Source organism: Lactuca saligna, chromosome 2, assembly GCF_052625555.1.
Source record: "Lactuca saligna cultivar CGN05327 chromosome 2, ASM5262555v1, whole genome shotgun sequence".
In the NCBI taxonomy this organism is placed as follows: Eukaryota; Viridiplantae; Streptophyta; class Magnoliopsida; order Asterales; family Asteraceae; genus Lactuca; species Lactuca saligna.
Genome location: NC_136418.1, coordinates 164,861,717 through 164,873,775, shown reverse-complemented (window position 1 = coordinate 164,873,775; position 12,059 = coordinate 164,861,717). Strand labels below are relative to the sequence as shown.

General features: G+C 28.0%; 1 long non-coding RNA gene across 2 annotated transcripts; it reads right to left on the bottom strand.

Annotated features, from left to right (window-relative positions):
• Positions 1 to 8,603: 8,603 nt before the first annotated feature.
• LOC145029297 (uncharacterized) lies at positions 8,604 to 10,923 on the bottom strand. Of its 2 annotated transcripts, none has more exons than XR_013676460.1 (3): positions 10,685 to 10,923; positions 10,169 to 10,229; positions 8,604 to 8,800 (listed from the first exon to the last, which is right to left on the bottom strand). It is a non-coding gene; the product is annotated as an uncharacterized LOC145029297 (long non-coding RNA). The 2 variants fall into 2 exon arrangements; XR_013676459.1 differs by lacking the exon at positions 8,604 to 8,800 and adding an exon at positions 9,603 to 9,778.
• Between the last annotated feature and the right edge of the window lie 1,136 nt (positions 10,924 to 12,059).

Genomic DNA, 12,059 nt, shown 5'->3' with positions numbered 1-12,059 from the left:
ATATATATATATATATAATATTTTTATGTTTGTTTAGTGTTTTTAATTATTAACCTAGAATTACATCCACATGAGATTAAACGAATAAAAGAAGTAGTGTTTTTAATTATATGTGTTCCGTCTGTGTCTAATTCTCTCAGGCTGGTACTCTCAGACTGATGTACTCAAAACATCCAACAGAGGAGGGAGAGTTGCGACACAATTCAATCAATATTTGTAAGTATATATAAATTGTATATTAAGGTTTACTGATTCAAGACATGGCAAACATGAAATGAGGAGTTGAGTAAATTTGAGAAATGTGAGACTAATTTTTACAATTTCTTAATTTCTGACACAACATTTGTGTTTTCTTATGGTTTTTAATTTCTTATCCTTGAATGAAATTTACTAATTTAAAAAAAAATCGAATTTTCTTAACAGTGTAAATGTTTGCTAGCAGTTAAAGTTGATTGAGTAGTAAAGGCGGAACCTAAAGCAAATAAAGTTGATTAACAATTGAATACCACAAAAGTTTATGGTTTAAGTTCTATCTTTTTGCCTTTTTTTCATTTATATGAACTTTAATTTGTTTGATTTATGGAATTTTTTCTCTGAAACTCATTGAGTGGCTTCTGATTTTTTTTCATGCTGGAAAATGTATTTGGTTAACTTATAAGGAAGTATATATTATACTAAACTGATTACTTTTTTCTGCATTAATTAGTTTCACGGATTCACATGTTTAACCTCTCAAGTAATTTAAAAATTCTATCCTAATGTTGACATGTAGCAAGTATTGATTTATTTAAACATTGGCTTGAAAATCTACAATTTTCACTTCTTTTTAAAGTACATAGCTATTAAAATTTACTAATTAGAGTATCTTACTTTCATTTTATTTGATTTTAAAGGATTTCACTTGATGATACAGATGGTGAACATGGTATGGTGGGTGGAATTATAACAACTATGACGAATTATAAATTACCATGGGAAGATGATGAACGAAGATCTTGAGATGGTAAACAACATTATTTCATTGAAAAAAACCTGAAACCTGAAAAGCCCAGGGTAAGGGCGATGGACGCACATACATAAAAAGAGAGGCTCACCATCTTGGATGTTGGCCGACCATAAGAGAGCCTTCCTCCATTAAACCAATTTTTTACATCTCCATGATTTTATTTTTTATTTATATATCCTTCGCTTTTAGTGATCGGTGGAAGTATGCTAGATAGTTAACCATCACTTGCACTCCAACCAATTTCTTTCAAAGAAAAATGACCCCTATATTTGTATGTGATTAGGATTCTCTTTAAGAACCATTTCTTTCGGGAAAGTAAATAGTTAAGGTGCCTAGATCGATAAAAGGGTGAAACTACGTGGTGTTTTCTGTTTCAATTAAGGCATAAAACACTTTTATTGTTAAGTCAATAGACTAATAATAACAGTAGGCTGTATGTTATTGGATTCAACTCAATATTTTAATGCTACAGGTGTTGATTAGCATTTATGCAGGAAAAGAAACTATGTGGCCTCCCTTATTCCGGATCACGAGCTGTCTACTGTCTTCCTGCCTACTTTACTCACCCTTTGTGGTTTTTGTTTACAAATTCCTTAAAGGCATACCAGTAGGCTTTCGTTTTTTTTTTTTTTTATTGTAGTGTATGTTGACTTCGTGAACTTACCAAACCAGCAATGTATCATCAATGATAGTATTGTACTTTCATTTATTCGCACCTAATATAAATTGCTAATGATTTCAACGTCTATTCCTACTTTTTTCGTTTTTAAGCATCATACTTTCAGTGTCATCCATTTATAACGTCCTTTCATGACCCAACATACATCAACAAAAAAATCCGACCCGTGCAACGCACGGACCTCTTCACTAGTATATATTAAAACAGAAACCTTATGACATCATCTTAAACAATCAGGGTCTTGATTGTCTTTCACCCATATCTTTTCCACTTTTAGATATATTTTGCTGACATCACCCTTCACTGCATTTAATTCCAATAATTTTTGATATCTTCCAACCAATTACCTTTTTGAAATGGAATGTATTTACCTCTAATAAAAGCATCCTAATTTTAAAACAAAATTTTATGTTATTCCTTTTTTAAATCTAATCTCATATGTAGTATTTGTTAATTGTGTGTTTAAATTGAATTTCTTCTATAGATTTTTTATCTCAGAAAATTTCGAGTGTTGGGATTTTAAAAATTCAAGATTTTGTGTTAACTGAATTGCACTTCGACTTTAACATTTATTATCATGCAAAATACATAGATTAAAACTTGAAAATCAAATTCATTTCTTCATTTTTTTTATATATGGAATTGTAAAGGAAGTTGAATTAAATTATTATGGGTAATCTAAACTTATCATAGTAACATTTTTGAACAATGTGATTGTTAGCTTTTTGCTTGAACAAGTCAGTTGATGATTTGCAGAATATGAACAAAGTAGATAATACATTATTTTTTGCAGGAAGGATTCCTTTTGCTTTTCTTGAAGACATTCATCAAAAGTTTGCCAGAACTTATGGTTAAGCAGTATTATCAGCCTAGACTTATGTCATGAATGATGAATTTTCAGGGGTTCAAATAGAGTATTATTATAATGATCCTAATGCAGATAGGATAAACCTTATAAAATGTGAAATGAGCCAGGTCAACTTCTTCTTCTTCTTCTACAATTTAAATCATACATTTTTAATCATTTCTAGATATATTCAGATCACCCATTAACCAGTTATTCTAAACCATTTAAGGTTTTTATTTATTTATTTTTTTAAATAATAGTAAACATCTTGTAAATCAGAAAATTATCAATTAATTTGAAATTTTGAATCAATATAATTGATATCTTTCTTTTTTCCAGCTAAATATCCGAAAATCTCCTATATGATATCTTAGGATCCTTTTTTTTGAAATAATGGTTTCCTTATTCAATAGCGCGCGCGCACACACACACACACACACACACACACATATATATATATATATATATATATATATATATATATATATATATATATATATATATATATATATATATGAAGAGAGAGATATAGAGAGAGAGAGAGCTAGGCTCAAATGTTTCTAGCAACTATTGTGTTACTAAATGCACCAATAAAAAATTAGCAAATAATTAATTAAATCAAAAGGGTATTTTTTGTTTTTTGCACTTTCAATTAATATGATCATTAATCAAATCCTACAATTAAGGAAAAAATTAAATATGCTGACCTAATCTCTTTATTCTATAATATCAACATCTGTTTCCCCACTTCTTCATCTAAACACCTCCACCCAAAAAACGGAACTATCATCTTCGTAATCGTTCACTGCCGAAAAAAAAGGAGGGCCGAAGCTAGCACTCTTCCGACTGTCCAATATCAGGAATCAAACACTGATGCAACCGAATATCCAATCTAACTCCTATATTCTATTAAATTATATCTTAAATCGGCATTGATTGGTCGAATCTTCAAACTTTGGTTGTTTTTCTACAGTTAGATAGTTAGATTGATGTAAGGTAAATATTCTTTATTTTCAATTGTCGATCATCATGAAATTCAATTAAATTATTAATATTTTTTTTGGTTTCGTTGATTCTTTCTCAAATCTAAGACATACAAAAATAAAAGTAATCTTTTATCTTCATTATTAGAAACAATTATTGTTTTAAACTGATTTGTAAGATAAATATGAAAAATCATAAATTACAATAACATGGAATTAACAATAATAGTTAATTTGTTATCAATAATCGCTCAATTTAAAACCAATAGTTTCAAACAAACATTATAATTGTTTTTGATTGACGTTATGTGGATTTGCAAAAATGTTTTTTATGGTATGGATACAGTAATAATTTATAGGTTCCGTTTGTTATACGATAATGTCTAACAAATGTTTGTTGAAATGTTTGAAAAAGAATTTAAGAATCTACTATGTGGTATACATTCTATCAGAATTACTAGTAACATATGTTTTATATAATATTTTTATATTCTCATAGAATGAAAAAGTTTTTGTATTATGATATGGAAAACAAAGAAAACATGACGAACAATAAATGCATTATGTTAGAATGTTTTTTAGAATGTTTGTTAAAAACAAGTATATTTGTTTAACCGATAATACTAACAAGTAATGCATGTTATAAAAGCGTTCTCACATAATGTTATTCGACTTTATGGTGGTTATTCTATGAGAATTTATTTGTATAAACGCATTCTGCCAGAATACCTTTAAGAATGTTTGTTAAATTTTATAAAATATGTATTTTGATTACAAACATAGTAATGAATAATTTATGATGTTATTTTGGTTTAGTCAAATCATTTTGATTATGTTTTCTTTGTGGATTTAGGTTTTGAAGAATATATCATTGATATGAAAAAGGAAAAAACATAGAGAATGATAATATTATACTAGAATGTATTCTGCCATTGATGTGGAAAATGAAGAAAACATAGAGAACCAACATGTATTCTAGCAAAATGTATTATGTCATAACGTATAAAACGTTTCTTAAGAATAATATTCTTTCATAATTGATTAATGTTTTTGTTAGATTTTAATGTTTTTTATTTTTTAACCATTCTTAATTTTAATCTTTAAAAATAATGTAATTCTTAAACCGTTATTAGTCATATTTTTTTCAGAATAAATATAATAATTGTTTATAGTCTTATTCTTTACGAATTAATGTTATTCTTGATAATATGTTGTATAATTCTTTAAGCATATTAAATATATAAAAAATATCTTGAATGAAACCATATTCCACAAGAATAAAATCGAAAATATATTTCCTAGTTTATGGTTGACTTTGTCCTTCTGACGGAATAAAATCGGTTATTTTTAAAGATTATATTAGAATTAATTTAAAAAATTTATATTTTTAAAAATAATTAAATTAATTATCTCTTAAAATCCGAAAATTTCCTTTTTTTAATCTAGGTTCATTGACCAAAATACCCTAATGTTGAAATTTGAGTGATTATATGGTGCATGTTACCCTATTGTAATATCATAGACCCTCAGATTATAAATTATGATTATTCCATCCGATGGTCCAGATTTGCGCTTACGAGTACACAATAGTTAGTGAAAACAAAATAACCTAAGCATATATATATATATATATATATATATATATATATATATATATATATATATATATATGTGTGTGTGTGTGTGTGTGTGTGTGTGTGTGTGTGTATGATTGCATTAATGCTGCTATTCTCACAATTTTAGATTGAGGCATATAATTTTTAGTGGTCTTCTTTAACTGTCTACTTCTCCAATTTTTACTAGGTTCTTTCTTTACTCTGATCCCCTTCTTTTTCTCTATTTTCTTGCATTTACTTTGTTCTTATTACATATTATCACTTTGTATTCCTATTAAGAATTCATGAAAAACAATTAATCAACATTCTTTAAATATCTTACTTTCCTTACTCCTTATGTGAACGTTCCCTATTCCAGCAAGTAAAAATCCAGTAATGGTGTCCTACATTAGATTTAAACTATTATTATAAGAATATTGAAAAGAATCAATATTGTTAAACTAATGAGAAATTAACCATGGCTCTATGTATACAACATTAGCATGGAATTGTTAATAGTACCAACACTAACATGAAACTTACATTTCCATTATGGCATTGTTCTTTCAAATTATGGCAATTTTCTTTCAAGAAAGAAATTAAAAGACAAATGGGTTAGTAACCATCAGATTATGTCATGTGTGACATGATACCACATCTAATAGCATTATACTTTATAAAAATTTGACTTGTAACATTTTCCATAAGAAAGTACATTGTTTTGTTGTGTGTGGCTGATTTTTCCCTGAAATTCTACATCTTTTACAGAGAAAACAAAAAAAAACTTCAAAACCATGCAATAAATAACATTGTACTTTTAGAAATAGTGAGTTTCGCCTATGTTGCCCCTACTCTGAATATCGATTTTAAAATTTGTCTAGAAATATCCATTTACTTCCTATATTTACTTTGAATATTGACCATTTATTAACACAATTACATAATAAATTTAGTCTATATTTACTATAACAAGGATCATTCTTGTAAATCTACTTGAATAAGGACCATTTTTGTAAAAATATTATAGCAGAGATCATTACTATAGATTTACTATATTAGGGACCATTCCGGAAAACTTACATGAAACGGGAAAATTCATCGTATTAACACCTTCTAATGTTGAGTTTTTTTGTTTTTTTTTTGTTTTTTTTAATCATGATTTTTTTTATATCCCAACCAAATAGGCAGTTAAATCCTATTATTTTGGTTAATTAATATCCAAGATAAACAAGATTTATTCACTTTGACCTTATGATTTTTAATTGTACCTGTTTTGCCTATTTTACCTGATTCATATTACTTGGTTGAATCATGTGTGTTGAACAATGATTAGTATTTTTCATAAACAAAAACATGGCACAAAGTACATCTTCTAATTGTAGCAACGCTTCATCCGCCATCATTTACTATAAAAATGATGATTTCCTTAATTACTTTGATTTCCATGTTATTGCTGATCTCTAATAAGTCGATGAGGTTTATATACTTAACTTTTATTTATGAAATATACATTATGTCAAATAGTTTTTGGATTATCTTGATCCTCATATTTCATTTCACTTTTTTTATTATATAATTTGAACGTACATCAATATTTCTCAAAAAAAAAACATTGATTGTTGTCTTTACGATTAAACATGTGTGCAATGATGTGGAATGGTACTATTTGGCTTGTACTAAATGTCAAGAGAAAACAATCAAAATCATTTTAATGCATGAGGACCAAAAGTAAGATAAAGAAGTTTTTTATTGTTACACTTCAACTTGCATGATCAAAGATATATTTGTTGTTCCAAGGTTTTCAGTAATTATTTATACATATTATTATAATATCCGGTTAAATTTTCTAATTTTATATTACTGAATTTGTTTATATCAATGGTTTTAGTTTTAACATTACCATTAGAGAACAACACTTTACCGGTTTGGTGTCATTTACGTTATTTGATCGTGATGCAAAGATACTTTTTGAAAAAACTATACAAGAGTTGCTTCAAAAGTTTAATGAGGTTATCGATGTTAACTTTATTTACATAAAACAAAATTTTTACTTTTTGTCTAACTACTTTTATAACCGTTCATTTTTCTTTAGGAGTATAATATAGAAATTTATTCATTTGATTTGAATGTACTTTTGGATAAAAAATTGATATTCAAAATTTAAATTTCACATGATAATTTGAAGAACAAAGTTGATAGTTATGCAATCTCAAAGTTCACTGCTAATAATATAATCATTGCTGAACTAGAATTTTTTTTTTTAACGTCGAACATGTAACTTTCTTTTACGAAAAATACTATAAACATTACACTTATTAATTTTTGCTTTTTATATTTCAGTTTATCAATAACATATTTCTATGTACTATAAATGTAGGCACCAGAATCCGACTCATTTAACGTTTTATCAACATAATTCGGATCTCCAAACACATTAATTTTGAAGGTTTTAAATATAATATAATTAAATCCAATTGTAATGTTACATCTTATGATCTAATTAGTCAAACACTCTACACGCCGACTGCCAACACCAACATCAACATTAACGCCAGCGCCTCAAGAACATATCAGAGTCAGTAATCTTATCTAATCTTTGTATATTAGGCACTTATACTTAGGGGTGTGTATTAAACCGCAAAATTCGCCCACACCACACCACATAATGCAGTTTTAAACTTTCGCGGTGCGGTTTACGTTTTCTAATTTTTGCAAACCGCAATATGCGGTGTAGTTTGTGGTTTATAGTAATAAAAATACGGTTCAACCCGCACCATAATGTATAAATATATTGATATATAATTTGACTAGTGTATTAATTTACTGATACACACGACTAATTATAGTAAATATGGTAAGCCTTATATATGATCCGTTCCTCGTTAATCTACTTATGTCCATAACAGGACTTGAACCCTCAACTTCAAGAAAGAAAGGTAACATCGGATACCGCTTGGCTAGAAGTCATTTGGTTATGAGTAATCATATGAGATAGTAATATTTATGCGTTGAGGACTTGTATCCAAATGCATTATAATTTGTACTATTTAAAATTAAGTACTACGTGTTCTGAAAGTGATAAATGTTTTGTAAGGTATATTATATAGATATAGATAGATAGAATCATGTATAAATTAATAATTGTTGTGTGACATCTTAATTTTTATCTACAAAAAAAATCATACATTTATTTTAGGAAGGAGAAATTTTAATTTTTATCTGCTAAAAGATCATGCTTTTATTTTAGGAAGGAGAAGATCTCGTCACATATAAACTAGATTACAATTTGAGAAATCAAATAAAAATGTATGGTCATTTACCCTAATTATATGAAGGAAACGTCTTTCTTATAATTACGTGAAGGAAACCTCTATTTCTAAAAATCACGCCTTTAATTTCCAAAACAGATCATCATTTTATTTTAATATTCAAACTTACTTATGTTTCAAAGAGTATTTTGTAGGCATCATCCTTTGTTTTATTTTTGTGCAGGAAACATATTTCAAAAATTAAATCTCCATTTCTTTTAATCCTCTATTTCTTTGAATGAAAAAATAATACTTTGAGAATATAAAACTCTAAATTACTGACGCAGGGCAAGGGCAGATCTGTCCAAAAATAACATGCTCTCCAACATCAAGGGTGTGCACAACTTGATCGGCAACATACTCTCCAACATACAGAGAAAATCTGTAAAAATCAAGTATAAAAAACTTGTTAATGTCGTTACTCCTTGTTCGTTACTCTTGTAGTGCTAAAAAGTCAAAAAAAATTCATTCACATCCAAATCAATACAGTCAAACAAATCAAAGGAAAGCATAGATTTGTTTATCAAAACTATATTTGATAGATTTAATAAAGTACTAACACTATGATATGAAAAGGACTGACCCAATTTTTTTTGTTACTTATGATCCATTATCTGTTTATTTGTTCTTTAAAAAAACATTTGATTAACAATTACATAGTTTTATAAGTTTACTGTTTTAGACCACACGCTATACATTATTCCACTTTTCAAACCACACATTGTCCTGAAATATCTTTTCCTATGAATTTGATAGGTTTTTCATAATATAGTTTTCTCATTTTTCTTTCTTTCCCTCTCAATATCTTGTAATATAATCATCAAACTTTACTAATCATGCGAAGTACCTCTTGAATACGGGGACAAAATGGTCAATTGCAGCAACAAGGGGAAAAGCTTCCATCAATTATCCCCAAAACAATATTCAACCATTATAGAAGATGCAAATTTGATCAGATTATTTGGTTGAATACTAAAATTAAAAAACAATATATTCTTTATCGGCTTATTCGGTTAAATAATTGGTGGAAATACAATAATAACAAAATTTAGACGATCAACAAATATAACTTATAGATTAAGTACCAATAACCATCTCCAAACAACATTTAGTTGGATATATAACTAAGTAAAGATTTTAAATGAATTTATCATAACTGAAACTTATAAAATTAGAATTATCGAACATGAATTTGCTATCTCTAGTAGATCTAGGTATGCTACCAATTTGTCCCATTCTGGAACCTAAAATAAACAGATTAAATCACAATGTAACAAATGTTCCCAGATTTGGAATCAAATCTCAGTTCTCTTCACTGGATCATCCTCAGATTCATTCTTGACCTCTATCAAGAAGCAACCTCCTCAGTAAAAAATGTCAAATCAACATCAGTGTTAGTGTTTGTAATTACCTTGAAAATTGTTATTTGGAAAAGAGTCAACATGTTACAAGGTTTTTTCGAGTAGAATAGTGGAATTAGTCAAGGTTGTTACATATGTTTATGTTCAAAATTCCCAAAATAATCGGTTGTTAATTCATATAAGTTTATTATTGCTTTTTTTTTTTTTTTCTCTAAAAAGGACCAAACTAAAGTAATTGGCAATAGACAACACCATAAACTCATAAACAGATCAATCGAAGTAAGCCCTAATTAATATTTAGTTGGCTCTCATTCAATCAAATTGACCAAAATCCTAGCGGGATTTAAATATCAGAAACCTAATCAATTTGAGATGTGAAACAAATATACCTCATTTTAACCAGCAAACATGGATGAAAACGACGCCTATCATAAACAATGTTCCAAAAACCTAAAAAGAATAACATCACATATTAACGGTTAAAGGTGAATTTTTGCAACAAACTTTTACCTTTTTTCATATTTATGATACAAAGTTGTAAGTTTAGTTCATCCAATAAATATTATGACAAAATAGAACTATTATTATATATATATATATATATATATATATATATATATATATATATATATATATATATATATATATATATATATATATATATATATATATATAAGAAAAAAAAATAAACAAAAACATATGGATAAGAGAATACACACATATATGGTGTAAATGCAAGTTTGTAAACAGGGTTCCTTAAAGTGAACTTACATATATTACCCGAGACCTGAGGAAAATGAGAACAATAACAATTTATGCATTTTTTTTTATACATTGTAAGCATGTAGAAATCTCATACCTAATTAGCTAACATGAATAAGTGTGTCAAATAAAAATAAGCATACCTGTTGTTTTAAAGACTTTCAAGAAAGAGAGAATGAGTTGACACATATAATATGTAAGAATGAGTTTTTGAGTTCTTAACCCCCTGCATTGGAGTCAAAGTCGAAAAAAAGGAAAAGATGAGGAATCCGGTTAGGATCAAGGAACCGTGGGTTTTTGAGTTCTTCAAGGTAAGGATAGAACTTTTCTTTTTGTTGTATTTTCCAACAATTTCCTATCATGCCTTTTTACCTTGTCTTGTCACCCCCACACAACAAGTATTGCAGCCTCATCACATGCCTCTAAATAATTGAAAACATCATCATAAAGGGTATTTTAGGTATTATTGAAAAAAAAAAGTTTGTACGAGAGTGTAATGTAAAAAGTGTGCAACAAATATCTTGGTTTCACCCAAATGTGCTTTCATATATAGGATCTAGAACTTGTTCCATAACAAAATAGAGCACACACATCATACATAACACACATACACATCGACAGGCACATACAAACATGTATAACTTATCTTATAAATTGGAAACACAAAATTTATAAATAAAAGAGAAATCAAAAGAAAACAAAAATCCAAGGGAAGAGACCTACATGTTAACTCTTGGTCTTCAAAGTCAGTTTAACTCCGGATAATTTTCCTCACTTTTCGGCTGTTCCATGGGAGGTATGTGTAATATGCAATAATAGAATATTACTATTACTTTCCTTTAAGACTAATACAATAGAAAATAAGATTGAAAATCCTTAAACTCTATTTTGATATAGCTAAGGAATAACCTTCACGTGGATGATGCAATGCAAGCTTTTAGATTTATAGGTGTGTTGCAATCGATATCCACAATCAAATGATCAAAAACTGAAGCATCAACAAATAAACAAAATCAGTAAGAAATGAACCAGTTAGAACTCTAAAGCTGTGAGAGATTTAAAACACCTATTACGAATAAAACTTGTTAAAACTCAAACCGTTAGAGCAAAAATGAGTAAAAAATCTAAAACAATTACGAAATGGGAAAATCAAACTTTAAGGGTGGAAAAAAAGAGGTCGTGAGGATGTTAGTTTCTTTAGAAGTCAAGGTGTGCACATTAAATCCTGTAATCAAAGAAATAAAAAGATGGTTAATGATTTGATATGCTCAAGGCCCTCAAATTTGTTTGGTTTTTGAGCTTTTATCACTCCAATATTTTGTTGTCAGACACAACTATTACAGGCTCTTCATCAACCATCCTAGACATTGTGTCCTACAGTCAGTCAAAGTTTATGGGTTCCATATTATAATCCAATGCATGAAAACAACAAAATGATTCGTAATCTCAAATAAAGGAAGTAAAGTAATGAAAGCAACCTACCTTAAATTCAAAATCATAGAAGTTGGATGCTTGTCT